Here is a 17206-nt window from a genome sequence, read left to right on the forward strand (position 1 = left end):
CAGTAGTTATTTATCAGTAAAAATCTCTGGGGTATTTGTGAAACCACTGAATATCCTATTTATCTATACTTTATTTTTTGTTTTAAATAAAAGAGAATTAAGAAAAAATAATACTACAGATCCATTTTCTTTTCAAACATAACTATTAAAAATCTTTTATAAGCATACATTGTTTCACTTGTATCCCCAGCGGCACATGCAAAGGTTTGGAGCTTCTCAGTGTGCAAACAAGGATTGTAGAGAGGAGTACTTGGTGGGGGGGGGGGGCGGGGGGGGGCGCATACGAAAGGAACTGAAGTCATACTGAATGCTGTAAAGGGATCTTTTTAAGTCAAAAACAGTTGGGGTTGATGTGACTTTTCTGTACAAAGCAGCACATTTTTTAAAAAAAGAAATCCAGTGTTCTGTTGTTTTCTCAGATTCTCCGAACCATCCAGCAGCTGCTAATTTCCACACACAAAGCAAGGCTTCCCAGAACACAAAGCGCTAGGCAGCCTTCCCGGTGTTTTCCCCACAGTTGGTTTTTGATGTTGAGAGGAGGACGTCCTGAGTCACCTCCACGGCAGCTACTCTTGTGTCACAGTGACAAGATACCCAACAGAGAAAGAGACCTCTTTCATCACCGTTTTCAGGTCATCATAGTGGGAAGGGCAGAACCGAGTGGCTCAGTCTGTGGTGGTTGGAGTCAGTGGCAGCAAGTTGCAGGAACCAGGCCCTTAGTTACACCAGCCACGCCCATTTCCTCATGCTTTCAAGGCCTCTCCAAACACTCCCATCAGTCAAGGAGAAATTATTCAAAACAGAGGCCTGTGGGAGATAGTTCAGATTCAAACTGTAACACCTACCAAGATCTCTGCATTTTGTCTGCTTGTATACATGGTTCCCTTGTCTGAAGTGAGAGGTGATGGAGCAGAATCTATGAAGAGGGCCAACGTTAGTGTCTTCATAGCCCTCATGTTCAGCATTGATCCAAAACTTTAGATTTTTTAAAACACATCAACAATCTAATGAGTGTGGAATCCTTAAATTATGCCAAATTAATTCACATGAATAGAGAGGAAAGTTGGTACCAATTTGTGAATACTTAGCTTTCTGGTTGATCTTTCAAAGCCTTTTTCATGGTGTGTTTATAATTCTGTATTTTCTGCTCTTTTACTAGAATTATTTCTCATTTTTTATGGCTTGGTGATTTATAGAATTGTTTAGAAAACTCATTTTTACTTATATGTATGAGTTTTTATATACATTTTATATGCATGTATGTATATGCACTGCATGTGTACCTAGTGCCCATACAGGGCAGCAGAGGACACCAGATAGCCTGGAACTGGGGTTACAGATGTTTATGAGCTGTCCTGTGGGAACTAGAAGCCCAGCCAGGGCCCTCTGCAAAAGGAGCAAATGTTCTTAATCTCAGAGCCGTCTCTCCAGCCCCTGGTATTTTTTATTCTCAATGAATTCAGTAAATAAAGTTTACAGAAGACTACAACAGTTAACTTTAGACAGAATAACATTAATCCCTCACTATAAAGTCTCAATATTTGGATACCTTGCGAATGTAATAAAATTGCAGAATTCTTTCTAGGTGGGGCCTATTTCTCCTTCATATCATTTTGAGATAAGGAACTTTAAAAAATATACACTAAGGAGATCATTTGGGTGAGCAACCTTTCTGACACATCTCAAAAGGCAGTCCCTCAATTGTAAACTGCTTGCAATTTTCTCATGACTTTCCTTACCTCCTTTGCATTCGATATCAAATACATCTTTCTTTCACTGTCAAAAAAAAAGAACCGGCCTCAGTGACATTGTGCCAGAGACTCCAGGCTAGTTCTTTTTTTTTCCCCCTTGTGTTTTCTGAAGAGAAAATGATTACATCGTGACTAGCCATTGATTAACTAAAATCACCCAACTATACCAAGAAGAGAAAAGTGCAGCCAGAAACCATAGCAACCTCCACGGAAATGAATCCTGTAATGATGCTCTCTCTGAATGCCCAGCATCCAGGTGGGCAATTGCTTGTGGTTTTTTCAGGTATTACTGGGTCATCTGCAGAGGGGCTGGCTGGATTTCCTTGTGAGATAGAGACCCCTTCTGATTGTGTCAGGGCAGCTCACACCTGCTGAGATGCAGCAGCAGAAAAGCGGCTTCTGAGGTATTGTAGGATCAGAGAGAGAGGCTGTCTGCACTCACCTCAATGCAGTTAGGAATCCATTTGTATGTGCAACCATTAATTGATCTCTCAATTTCTCTTGATAAATGAGAAGCTCATTTGAGACTCTAAAGAGTCATTTTCACTTTGTGAGGCACAGATTGCTCTCTTGTCAGAAAAACTGCTATTTTTTCCAAGAGTAAGATATTGAAATTTACCAGCGGTATTTCAACGATTAATTTTACAATGACATTTATTTGATTTCCAACCACAGGTTCAATACACGAGAGTCTATAACTCTGGAGATTAATATCCTAACAGCAATGACACCAGCTTTATATACACATATATACCTCCATATTTTATGTATAAGTGACCAAAAGAATACAGCAATCTGTCAGTAATCTTTCTATTGCTGCGGGAAGAAATCCCTCAGAAAATCCACTTAGAAGGAAGAGAAGTCCCTTCTGGTTCATGATTTCCGAAGCTTCAGTCCATGGTCTTGGGCCTGTTTCCTTTGTTCCTCCAGTGAGACAGATTATCACACCAGGGAGCAGCAGGGAGTAGCCGGAAACAGCCACCTCATCTAGTTGGGAGGGAAAAGCAGAGTGAAAGGACTGGCTAGGGCATTTGAGGATTCAAGGGCTTAACCACAGTGACTTCATCTGCTCAAACAAAGCATCCCAGTGGTGCCGCAGGCTGGTGACCAAGCCCTTTTCACATTTGGAGACAGTGCCAAATGTGGAAAAACTACTATCCACCATCACTGTCCTGCTATTTTCCTGTTTGCTGATTACGTTGCGGCCAATTATCAAAAGTAAACATGGAGATAACACAGGTTGTTTCAGATTGAGAAATTTGTTCATTTGAATGCTTCATCCCAGCTTGCACTGTGCCAATTGGTTTGTGTTTTAACACTTACAAGAAAGACATGCTCACAGTTTTAAAATCAAACAAGAAGGGAATATTGAGTGTCTAATGTGTGCTAAATACTCTGTTGGGTTTAGGACAATTGACACACAAATTTTCTATCTTCAAAGAAGTGACAGTTTTGAAATCTCAGGTATCTACCAGTTAGGAAATCAATGGGGATTTGAAGATCTCGGGGTATCCAAGAGAAATTTATGACCTATTTCAATGGCTCCAGCTGTTGTCCCTGTTTCCACAGAAGTTCTTTCTTTATAGGCCATTTAGAGCTTCATTAAAATGACTCCCAAATTAAGGATTATGGTGAATTCCCACTGGATAAAAATGAAGGAGTGAAATCTCTTTCCTTTCTTACTCTCTTTTTTCCTTCCTTTCTCCTCTCTCTCTTTCCCTCCCTCTTCTTTTCCTTGTCCCTCCCCCTCTCTGTCTCCCTCCCCTGCAGTGGTGGGGATTGAACCCAGGGCCTTACATATGTTAGGATATAGGGCAAGGGCTTTGTTACTGGAGGCACTACCAACCCTCTAGGAGGTTTCTCCAGCAGTAGTTACGTTGGCAGGAGCTAAGTTTCAGATTATGATGAAAGCAAAGAGCACAGACAGGGATATCACAGATTTGGGAAACCATGAATCTTAAATACTTTTCATATACTTGTATTTACCTCTAACTATTCACATCTATCGAAATAAATCTTTCTTCTTTTGTAAGACTTTACTCCCTGCATAGACAGACTATCCAGTTCATACACTTTGTCTGTATCCATTGAAGGGGTACTTTAAAAATACTGATGGGTGTATCTGAGTTTTAGTGTCATAATTTTAATTATGCAAATGCACAAAGAAGTCAGAAACATACTGAGTGCAACATATGACTTCAGAAAACTGTGGTGCATAGTCTTTTAAGAACCTTCACACCAGCTTCAAATCTGAAGCCGAGTTTTAGTCATCATTTAAGTCCACTTTGGGGTTATGTAAGGCTATTACTGGAAGCTAAATATAATGATGAATATATAAGTTTTCATTTCACATCTTCCTTCTAAAGAACCAATTTAGCTTATCTCTCTGAAGCAGGTTTGATTAATTCAAAATATGCCCTTGGATGTTGACTTTTGAGGGTGAAATCTGCACTAGGCTTGTATACATCAGATGTTCACTGATCAGAGAAAACAGAAAGTAAATCATGGACTCAGCAGATCCCATGCCTCCTTCTAGGGGCTTGACCCCTACCATCACGTAGTTAATGTTTAATTCTTTGTCATCATTAACTTTTTTATTGGTAAAATTTCCAAGACACTTATCTAGGACTAAATTTGTAAGAAATTAAGTGAAGAATAGCTCTGAAAAAAAAATAGTTAAGTGAGCTTTTGTGTAGCAAGCCCTATGGCTGAGCATTTTCTTTGAGACAGAAAGTATTTGTGGGGAATGGCTTTGGGCTAATATTTACTGACCTGTGGGTTCTTTTGTTTGAAGCTGTAATAGAAATTATTTTATTTATATAAATAGATGTTTATGATCTATACTACTAAAGGCTAAAAGCAATGGGAAAATGTCAAAATTACTATTAACTTGCTCTAAGATTCAGTTAGATGGAGAGAAGATTGAAATAGACAAGGAGCCATACATTATTTTAAAGTCTTTGGCAAGCATTCACTTGGATGTACAGATAACTGACATAGTTGTTGCAGAAGTATAAATGACCTATTCAGAGTAGTAACTCGTTTTTCCTTAGCAGTGTATGCTTATATGAAGACTTTACACTTGAGAGAGCAGATCTGCTGTAGAGTGCTAAGGAGGCCTCCAAGTGTTCTATACTTTACAGCACCGGGTCTTCTCCACTTTGCAGGTTGAGTGTTAGCGAACCTGGTATATGATTCAGGCTGTGTCATCTACTCGACTTCTATCATTATGAGAGTTGCTCAGCGTCTACTAAGTCAAGAGTAAACACTCAATCTACAATGCCCCATGTGCACTTTCATGAACATGGTACGGTTATATGGCCTAACTGTGTAGAGAGGTGGATGGTAGCTCATTTCAAGGGAGGCTAACTTCAGGTAAAGGGTACAGGATTAGGGCAAGTCTTAGATCCTTTCCTCTGTATTTCCATTGATGCGGAGACATGATAATCTAGAAAAGCCAGAGAAAACTCAAGGAGAAAAACATACAATAGTTTAAAAATGAGAGAGACATGTATTTTAAGACCAAATATTTAACTTGATGCCAGTTTCCTGCATGTGTACAATTACTGCTTGGAGCATAGAAGCCAGAGAAAGGTCCAATTCTGTAAAACAATGGAAGGAACAACAAATCAATTTAACACCGAAGGAAGAAGAGCTGTTAAAAGAAAACTTCAAACATCATGAGATAATTAAGAGACTATTTTGGAAAGCTAGGAAGTACATAATACATAAGTTTCTCGGAATATGGTAGAGATTAAATACTGTGAATACTTCTAAAAGAGAATTCATCAGAATAGAAACTTCTTTACTGTGGAAAAAAACTAGGGATTTGTACTGGACACATTTATATATTAAAAACAAAACAAAACAAAAAACTGTGAAAATAATGGTTCCTGAAGAGAAAGCCATCTCCATACATCTGAACATGGTAAAACCAACACTTCACCATACGCCTGCAGTTGGTGAGATGAGTGGTGAGTAGAGTTTAAATCGCTGCTGTAAAAGGTCACTTCATCTTTCCAAGCAGGGATCGCATCAGCTCTGCTTTTGAATTCTGAACTTAAAAGGACTAATGTCCAGCACATACTGTTAGAAAGATGTTTATCACCCAAATGTTTATTAAATTACATAGAAGAATTATAAAACCTGAGGTTTAAGAAAATTATTAAAATGTTTTTAAAATTTCAAAGGAATTATGGCACCCAATATGTCTTTGCTATTATTTTATTTGAAGCTTTTATACAAACACTCATGACACTGATTTGTAGCTTTCCTTTCTGCTCTGTCAACAACCCAACAAAGCTAAACAATCAAGGTCATTTAGTACAAATAACAATGAGGAGCAATTGTACAAGTTCCTAAAACACAATTTAAAAATGCATTTGAAGCTGATACCTAGAGATTGGCTACTCTCAGCACTGGTCAGAAGCTTGATCTTGTAGTAGACAGCAGTCAATGGAGAGATATAAAAGTCAAAGTAATGAGAATAAGAGCTCAACCCTAAATGGGGCAGCTGTATTAGCCCACCACCACCACCACCAAGGCTCAGGGCACATCACAGAAGAGAAGGGTGTGAGAATGTGAGGAATGAAGGGTGAGAGGTATGCTGGGAAATGCTTGTGGACATGACATGACATGACATGACAATCATAATCATGAACTCACTGCAGTTGCTGTTATCTGTATAAGACTTGCATGAGACCAAGCCAGGCAAACTCCCAACATAGCTGGGCTAGAAGAATCCCCAAGAGCCAACCCTTAGTGAAGAACTATTGGCAGTGGAATGGGAGGGAGAATCATTCTTTATTGAGGCTATGGCCAGTGGTAGGTTGTAGCAGGTCTTTCTTTGGGCCACCAGCTCCTGAATAATGACACAAAGACTTATTAATTATGAAAGCTTGGCCTTAGCTTAGGCTTGTTCCCAACTAGCTCTTAAAACTTAAATTAATCTATTTATATTAATCTATGTTCTGCCTCATGGCTTGTAATCTCTCCTCAGTACCATATGTCCAGCTTCCTCTGCATCTGGCTGGCAAATTTCCGATTCTTTCCCGGAGTTCCTGTCTCTGCCCAGAAAACCCACCCATCCTCTCCTGCCTAGCTATTGACCTTTCAGCTCTTTATTAAACCAATCAGAAGGTGCCTTAGGCAGGTGAGGTTAAGCAGAAACATCTTCACACAAAAAGATCCCAACAGTAGGTTTCTCATTCTCCAGTGGATGGTTTCATATCCATGCACATATGGATAGTACTAAATGATAAGGACTTAGTGGGTTCTGAGAGAGAGAGAGAGAGAGAGACAGAGAGAGAGAGAGAGACAGAGACAGAGAGAGAGACAGAGACAGAGAGAGAGACAGAGAAAGAAAGAGAGAGAGAGAAATGGGAGGGACTTGTTAGGAGGAACATGGAGTTGGAAGGAAGAAATGGGAGAAGATATGATCACATTTCATTGTGTGTGTGTGTGTGTATATATATATATATGTATATGTATATATATATGTCTCAAATATAAAAATTAATATATATGTGTTAAATATTATATTAGTATTCTAAAATAAAATTTAAAATAAATGTGAGAAAATAGAAAGTCTAGGAGGGACCATGAAGTTTAAAATACACTAATGCCTGTTATTTGAAGTAAGTCAGAAAGTAAACCATTATTTTACAGATTATTTTTAAACAAATTTGTCATTTTATTTAAGAAAAAAATCTGAGACATATTTCTTAGAGATTGCATTCCTGGAAAAATAGTAGCAGTAAAAAAGAGCTAACTTGTCACACGCCTATTCTAAATGCTTCATCTATGTTGTGCTAACTAATTTACTTCATACAGCACTTGAAACAGGTAAGGAATATAATTGCCTTGTTCTCCAGATGAGGAAGTAGAATCAGAGAGCTTTAGTGGTTTGTTCAAGATCATGAACTGGAAGAGCCAGCATTCATACACGCAATCGGGGCAAAGTAGTGCTCAGACTCCTGTGATAAACCGTTTGCCCTAGGGTACACTACTTTCCATTTACTGATAAATTCTACTCAGAGGTTTTTTATTTAAACTTTTCCCATTGATGTTAATTAATAAATGAGGGTTTGTTTTTGTTTTTCTTTTCGAGTATTTTTGCCTACTTTTTGTACTTTTTTAAAAATTATTATTATGGGTTCATAAAACCTAATTTAGAAGCTTACTATTTTTGAATCATCTAGTTGGAAGTATAAAAGGACTCGCCTAGTCTTTTTTCATCTTAATATCCCAAGACCCATTCCTGTGAACAAGGTTAGTTTGGTGGGGGGTAGGGATGCTCACTTGATGCCTGTGGCATTTCCTTCACAGAGCTATGCTGCTGTGATGCTAAATTGGATAAACCATTAGACAGCAGGTCAGGGGACTTCCACTCAGAGACACCTGCTCACTGTTTCCTGACTTGGATGCAGCCTGTGATCAACCAGGCAGCTCCCTGGTGCTCATCTCCTGCAGAGATCACTCCTTTGAAGCCTCGGGGAGGGATCCTGTCAGACTGCAGACACGACCAGACTGTATTTAGAAGGAGCAGACAGGCTGACTCAGCCTCTGCTCGTGACTCCCTGGGTGCTCATCAGGAGTCTATTAGCAGAGGCAGATGAGCCATTTGCTAGGCTATTGTGGCCTATGTGCAAAATGTTGCTCAGTCTTAGGGGCTGTTTCCCTGAAAAACAATAAAATTTGTGATTAGAAAGTTCCAGGAAAGTGTAAAAAAAAGCTGCCCAGAAGATCCATTGCCCATGTACCTCAGTCTCTCCCTCTATCTATGAAAGACATAGGACACAGCAGCCATACTATCTTAGCTCCAGAGAATGCACTGTCAGCCTCTCCATCTACAGATGAGGAAACTGGGCTCGCTGACCAAGGTTTCTCCATCAGGAGTGACTGAACCGAATTTGATACCTTCCTTTCTATCTCTCTTCTCTAGTCCGTCAGGGGGTCAAGGTAAGCATCCTACACAAGGGCCTTTGCACAGCTTGGCTGCATGGATTGTGCACCAGACAACCCCAGGTGGTGGCATTCCTATAAACTAAGATCAGATAATAACACATAATGGTGCTTCCTATCCAAGGCCCTTGGCTTACGTCAGGCCAGCGACACTGTGGGTTAAGGTGGAGAAATACTTCTACCCTAAATTTGGCCCTTCAGTAAATTCTTATGGAAATGTAATTGCCTTCTTGAGCCTCAAGGACAAGTCCACAGAAATTGAGTTAAGGAATGGTCACTGATGAACCCAGAAATGTCATTTATTTATTTGAACTATTATTTTCCTAGCTGTCTGTTATGGGGCCTAACTCATTTCTCCCTAAGATGCCTTATTTTACAAATTTATGGTTGTTTTTGTGCAAAGAACTCTCAGGCAGACCCATGCTACCAGATCTTGGTGTGTGACTAGGTATATCAGTTTCCTGGTGGGCAATGAATGGAGCTCAGTCTCCCTCTGAGAACTCCCCTCCAATGCACGATAAGCTGATTTCTCTGTAAGGATAGTGCACACTATGGGCCAACAGCATTCTGAGGAGGAAACACAACCAAAGGCTTTGAGGTCCACATTTTCACCTGGCTTCAATACATACCACTTGGATCTTGTTCTTCCAAGTTTTATTTTCTCAACAATGAGTTGATAATTGAATTTACCTCCCATTGTTTCCTTCCTACAATAAATATCATATGACATTAGTTATCTTATTCTTCAAAGGTAAACCTCTCTCCTCAGAGGTTGTGGCCAGCCAAAGGTAGGACCACCAGGCCCTGAACTTTCCTATCACTTTGAATTTTTGCAATGATTCTTGGGAGGTCCAGGGACCATGTGGCCTGATTGGATACTGGGGTAGCAAAGGAAACACATAAGGAGCTTTGGAGACTGACAGAAGACTTCATCTGGTGACAGATTCACCTGAAGCTTTGTGGCATCCGTTACAGGATAAGCAGGTGATGTTCCACAGTAATGACTCAAGAGACATCATCAGAGTCTTCCTTACATGCTGCATCCTTTACTGGCTGTTCAGTGATAAGGCCTGAGAATGGGTTGTTAAGAACTCTCTGAGAAGGAATAACAAATCAACAAAATGGTCAGAACTCAATCTTTGAAGCAGGATCTAATTCCAGTGCAATAAGCTTCCTACCCTGGCATCAACTGAGCAGCCCCACTGAGGAACAGGGACCCATGACGAGAGAGCAACATATCGTAGGCTCACTGGCATGGTTCTTACTGATCACAAGGGCTTTCAGATGCCATTGATGAATGGGAGGAGTGAGTCACAATCACTCCTCCTGAAGAACAATCCCCTTTCCATCTGTGTATATATTAGCGGATGGATTTCAAGTTCACTTTGCAATCTGAGCAGCTGGGTCCCTTCCCTACCACATGCCAAGGCAACAGCTGAAGGCACTCGTTGCCCATTTGTGTGCTAGCCTTTGAGAGCCACATGTGGCGTGACCTCTGCTTCACTCGAAGTCCTGCCCACCCAGCTGGTACCACTCAGTCAAGAGCCAGAACCTTCCAGGGGCTATTGCACAGATAATGTGCCTCATCTTCATTTCCACTACACTGATAGGAAGAATGCTTTCTTCCTTTCTAGTCTTCCCATCATGCTCTGAGTAGCCACTTCCAGCAAATTAGGAGAAAGATGAAGAGTTCAGGCAAATAAAATACATGAAAGAAAGGGAAAAAAACTCTCCAGAAACCCAGAGACTGAAAAGTCAATATCTCATAGCTAATCATAATTTTCTTCTCTCTTCATCCACATACAGACAAATAAGAGAGAGCAACATAAAAGCTTTGCAATTTCACTAAAAGGTTTCTATAAAGTGTCAAATCCGGGGGAGCAAAGAATATATGTACTCAAAGCCATCTACCCTTGGCTACAATTTCCCCTCTATTACCCTTATTGCTGAAGATGAGTTTGTATGACAGCCTTTTCCTCCCAAAACCACATACTGAAATTGGAAAGCTCCAGGAAAAGCCGATTGCTTTTCTGACATAATTTTCCCTTCCTCACGCTGATGATGGAAAAAGAGAAAGTAAACATAACAGGCATTCAAGCCAGGCTTTCTTTATTCTCCTGAGAGTGCAGATTTCTCTCCTCTAATCTTATAGGGCCACTTCCTTGGGATGAATGTGGGTTAGGAGCTCAGGTGGGGAAAGAGCTGTTAACTCAGAGTGGTGGACACGAAGGATGGTGCTGATGCTGAAAGTTCTGTCTCCATCATAGCTGGGGTAAAATGAAGATGAGAAACCCACCCCCTCCTTGTTTCTCCAAGGTGGTATCACATAGCTCCTGCTGGTCCAGAGTTCACAGTTCCCAAATCTCTGCCTCTGGAGGCTGAAATCATAAGTATGTACCACTGCAACCAACAGTAATAAACCTTTTGATGGGGATTTTGCCCAGAATAGTGTTGAAATGAGAGCTACAAAAGAAATGCTTAACAACATCCGACCATTGCTGTTTTCTATCTCTTAAGAGTTAAAAAGTTTTTTTCCATAAAGAAATGTTTTCTCTTCCTAAAAAAGCAAGATCCAAGACACAAGACAGACCACAATTGAGCAGCTGAGCATCATGGGATATCTGAAAGAACTGTGGGCCTAATAATTTCCATCTGTCAGAGGTAATTTAATTTGGTTTTTCTTAATTTCTGTATTAGCGATGAAATAACAGAAATAGAGCAATACTGGCTGTGCACTATGAGCTGCCTTTCATGCCTGCTTAACAGGCTTAGAAAATGGGTATATGGTACACTAGGTTAAGAGTCAATAACCTTAAATAATTATAGACTGGTGATATCAAACGACCACAGAGATATTATGTATTAAATAATACATATTATGTATATGTATTAAATGGCTACGGCTTGCCAAATGCATAGAAGACAATTGAGGGTTGAGGATATATGTACACACACACACACACACACACACACACACACACACACACACACACACACCTCAGCAGAATGCTTGCAGAGCATACAAAAAACCCTGGGTTCAATTCCCAACATCATATAAACCGAGTATAGTGTAGACACCTATAATCCCAGCACTAAGGAGGGTAAAGGGGAGGGGGAGGCAGAAGTATCAGAAGTTCAAAGTTATCCTATGACACACAGAGGAGCTAGAAGGTTCACAAGACCCTAATCTGCTGTCCCAAAGGTGGTAGTGAGATTTTTGGTAGAATACACAACCAAGATCCTTATATTTTTGGAACATACGTCACAGAAATAGGAGACTAGTAATCAAAAATTAACATAATAATAGAGGAATTTCTATAGTATGTAGGAAAATGAAAAACTCTGTAGCTAGAGTTTTCCTGCCTTGCCCACAGTCAGGACAAATCTTTGTCACCCGCCAGTCCCACAACTGCTCAGACCCAACCAAGCAAACACAGAGACTTATATTGCTTACAAACTGTATGGCCGTGGCAGGCTTCTTGCTAACTGTTCTTATAGCTTAAATTAATCCATTTCCATAAATCTATACCTTGCCACGTGGCTGGTGGCTTACGGGTGTCTTCACATGCTGCTGGTCATGGCGGCAGCTGGCAGTGTCTCTCTGCCTCAGCCTTCTGCTTCCCAGAATTCTCTCTCCCTGTTCCACCTACTTCCTGCCTGGCCACTGGCCAATCAGTGTTTTATTTATTGACCAATCAGAGCAATTTGACATACAGACCATCCTACATCAAAACTCTGTAAAACTCTCTGGGGGGGGGGGGGAACAATCCACTAAGGCGATAGATATCAGAATGGCATAGAGGAACAGAGGGTGTGGATTTAAACCTCTAAATGGGGAATTGGAGGAGCTCTGGTTACAAAGGTGTCACTTGAAGAAGAAAAGACCAGAAGGACTGACAGAGGGAGGGGAAGGGGAGGGGCGGGGAGGTGGTGCTTTGGCCACGTGGGTGTCTGAAATAGACCATTCTAGGAAGAGGGATGGTTAACAGCAAGGCTGAACGGTGGGAGCACACATGCCCTTCACCTTGCAGAGGGAGGAATGCACCAGCTGTGGGGGAGACGAACAAGGCAGAGAGCAGTTGACTGTGTCAAAGACAGAAGGGTGAAAGGTCACAGATCTCATGATCCACTGCAGGGACCTTTTTTATTCTCAGAGAGTTGGGAGCCATTGGGAGTTTTGAGGCTGCCATCGAGTGAATTCATCTTTCATTCATCCAGTGACAGGATCATTTAGGTGATAAGTGTGCAGGTCCATCATTCAGTTTCAGTAGTGTTACTGTCTCACAGAATGCTTGTATATTTATTATTATTTTTTTCTACTGTGTTGTGATTTCATTATTTTCATAAAAATTAAGTGCTGGTCTTAATGCAGCTGGGATGGAGTTGGAAATAACTGAATAAGCCATCAATCCTGATAATGAATTAGAATCCCGTGGGGTACTTTTCCAGCCTAATAATGTATCAGGAAGTTGTCATATGAGCGACCTTGGAAAGAGATCAAGACTGCGTTTTAGAAAGCAGAAGCAAACAAACAAAAAGCATAGAAAAAGAAATAAACCTGTGATGCCAGGATTGACAAAATTCCCATTATATGCCTTTAGATTTAATTTTATTTAAAAAATTTAAAGGACACATACATAGTCACTGTTCACATTTCTGGGGCCCAGTGTAGCATTCCTATACATGTACACATGACTTGCCATCAGTATAACTGGCATATCTATTACCCCCAACTTCTATCATTTCTTTGGGGAGCATTCAAAATCCCATTAGGTATTTTGAAACACACAATAACCGTCGATCATAATGCCTGTATTAGCTACTTTTCACTGTGACCAATTTGCCTGGTAAGAAGCAATTTAAAAGGATTTATTGTGGCTCACGTTTTGAGGGAATACAGTCTATCGTGCCTAGACAGGCATGGCAGCAAGTAGCTTCAAAGCTGTGGAAGCATGTGTCTGGGATTCCTCATCTCTTCACAATTTGGTGAACAGGACATAGAATCTGGGGATGGAAGCAGGGCCAAGCTAAAAGCCTCAACCCCTTCTCCCCCAGCAAGGCATTTCCTCCAGCTAGTCGCCCACCTACTAAAGGCTACACAGCCTCCCCAAACAGAGCCACCAGCAGGGGAACAAGTATCCAAAACCATGAGCCTGTGGGGGAAATTTCACATTCAAACCATTAACCCTTTGCCCAGAACCCTATGGTCTTGAAGCCATCTCACAAAGAAAATTACATTTAATTCATCTAAGTGTCCTTTAAGCCTTAGTAGGCCTAACTCTGTTTAAGTTCATAATATATTCTGAGTCTCCACCTTTCAATCTCTTAACTGTGAGTCCTTCTAAAATTAAATAAAAAACAAGTCGGTTGCTTCTAATATGCAAGGACTCAGGGCAAGTATCTCCATTTCATAATGGAGAGAATGGAGCATAGCAAAGAAGGATGTCACCCAAACAAGATTAAAACCCAGCAAGGCAAACACTACACCCTGAAGTTTCCTACTGACATCTGACATCTGGGTCTGGTAGGCTTGGGTGGCTCCACTCCTTTGGTTCTGTTATGTGCAGTTATGCCCACTAAATCCACCTACTGTGGGATGTCCTGTATGTTGTGAATATATATTGCTATGATTGATTGATAAATAAAACACTGATTGACCAGTAGCCAGGTAGGAAGTATAGGATAGGTGGGACAAACAGAGAAGAGAGGCTGGGAGGTGGAAGCCGAGGGGAGACACCAGCCTGCCATCCAGGGAGCAACATGTAAAGGCAACAGGTAAAGCCACAGAATACGTGGCGACATATAGATTAACAGAAATGGGCTGAGTTAAGTGTAAGAGCTAGTCAGTGGTAGGACTGAGCTAATGGCCCAGCAGTTTAATTGATATAAGTTTCTGAGTGATTATTTTATAAGTGGTTGCAGGGTCCATAGTGCTGGGAAGGACTGGAGAAAACTCCAGCTGCAATGGCACCCAATGTGGGGCCTGGACCCACGATCCTGAGATTAAGAGTCTCATGCTCTACCGACTGAGCTAGTCAGGCTGGTTGTTTGCAACTTTAACTACATTCATGCTCTTTCTTTGCACATTTTTCACATACTTATGATCTCTCCCTCCCTCCTTCCCTCTATCCCTCCTTCCCTCCCTCTCTCCTTCCTTCTTTTCTGCCCTCTTTTCCTCCCTATATCCCTTACTCTTGGTAAAGCCCATTAAAATAAGTGAGTAATGACCATGCCACAGCTTGGATATTCTGCTGTCTTGACCAGATTTTCTCTACAATAAGTCCATTCCTTTGACTAGTAGACTTTAGCTTCACTCAAGTTCTCAGGACACAGTTCAATAACAAATGAAGCCTATTCTTTGCCAGAAATGACCACTAGTCTGATTCCTGGTGTCATCCTTGTTCCTTGCTGAAACCTCATTAGCACAGCCATTTTATTTTCTCCATTTGTAGTGGCATTCTGGTCTTCCAAACTTCCACCGGAGTAGTCTATCTGTTGAGCTGTATGTACTTAAAGCATTCTGGGCTTCTCTAGCCCACAGCTTCAAACTCTTCCATATTCTTCCATCAACTAGTTCAGAAAGCCCAAGAACCACACAATGTGGTTACTCATGACAATAGCAGGCCCCACTTCCCAGGACTAATTTTCTGTATTAGATACTTTTCTCCTTACTGGGATCAAGCACCTGCCAAGAAGCAACTAAAGGAGGTATTTTGGCTTATGTTTCAGTGAGATACAGATCATCATGGTGAATAATACATAGTTATGCCTGGCTCCATGACAGCAAAAGCATGGTGCTTGGATTCCTTACCTTCGTACATCTTGGTAGAAAAGGAGGCAGAGAGAGCCTGAGACTAGCAACAGCACTAAGCTATGAGCCTAAGCAAAACCACCCGCTCTGTGCTGCCCACTTTCTGCAGCTGGGCCCTACCTCCTGAAGACTGAACAACTTCTCAAAGCAATGTCACCAGCTGAGGACCAGGTGTTCTAACACTCGAGGGGAACAGCTACTCTCAAACCTAACTGTAACAGTGCTACGGACTATTAGAAGTCTTTCTCCTAACCAGCAGCACCCTGGTACCTGCTAACCATTCTTTTTCCCTTCCCCCCTTGCCCTTGTCCATTATTCCTACCTTTGATAAACACTATTCCATTCTCTGCTTCTGTGAAAGCGACCTCTTTGGCTTCCACATATGAGTGAGATCATGTGCTGTGTTTCATGCCTGTCGTATTCCACTTCACATAATCATCTCATGGTCCATCTGTTGGGATTTCTTTTATGGCTAAATATCATTCTATTTTGTATATGTACCATATTTCCCTTATTGATTCAGCCATCCATGGATTGGTGGGATGTAAATTATTATGGCATAGCCTTTATAGAAAAACCATCTGGAGTTAACTCAAAGAACTAGAACTAGAAATATAATGAGATCCATTGACTCTGCTACTGAGTGTAGATCCAAAAGGAAGAAAATCACTGTGTTGAACAGCTACTGGAGCCATATCCTTATTATAACACCAACCTAAGTGTATTAGATATTAAACTCACTGAACTAAAACTAGACAATATACTTATTTGGAATTAAAAGCACAAAATATCATGAACCTTATGAAATCCTCAAAAGATATCATCATGTATAATGATGTAGCATGTAAATGAGATCTTTACTCAAACATGCTAGACTGTGGAAATTCCTCCTATTTTATTTAACTTATTGTTTGTTAGTAGTTTTTAGAAGTAGAAGTTGAATTGTCACTGAGAAGTGATTTCTTTTTTATGGTGATAGAGTTTATACTTGTAGTGGGCTGACCATACCAAACCCTGCTCTTTTCCAGGTCCTCCCGTGTGAGGCCACTCATCTCCTTGGGAAGTCACCAATTAATTAGCCACATTAAAGTAAGAACAAATTAAAAAGCAAATTGTGCATAATAATAGGTGACAATTAGGCTTCTTCATTAATTGGTACATAATGACTATACTCACTCATGGGATGCACAGTGGCTTTTCTAAACATGGAAATGATGCACAGCCATCAAATCAGGATAATTACCATATTCATTACCTCAAACCTTGATCCTTTCTTTGTGTTAGGAACATTAAAAATCTTTTCTTCTAGCTATTTTGAAATATACAGTAAGTTATTTTTGACACTAATCACCACCAAACTGTGCTGCAGAACATTTGAACCTAATCCTCTTAGCTGACTGCCATTTCTATGCACCTCTTTAGTTTACTGTCCATTAACATGAGGAGCAAGAGAGAGTCTGCCTGCTTTCCATCAAATAAGTATAATACATTGTTTGGTCATTTCAAAATGAGGTCTGTAGCTCTTAGAATTGTCATTCCTAATCATAATCGTCATACTACAGCTTCATGTTCATTATCTACGGCATTGTCACAGCAGCCTTAAAAATTTGTTATTATCACCCCTTTACCTATGATGAAACCCAGTTCCATGCCCATCTGCCCAGCTAGAGCACTGCGGCAC

The sequence above is a fragment of the Peromyscus maniculatus genome, chromosome 5 (assembly GCF_049852395.1).
Source record: "Peromyscus maniculatus bairdii isolate BWxNUB_F1_BW_parent chromosome 5, HU_Pman_BW_mat_3.1, whole genome shotgun sequence".
NCBI classification, from domain to species: Eukaryota; Metazoa; Chordata; class Mammalia; order Rodentia; family Cricetidae; genus Peromyscus; species Peromyscus maniculatus.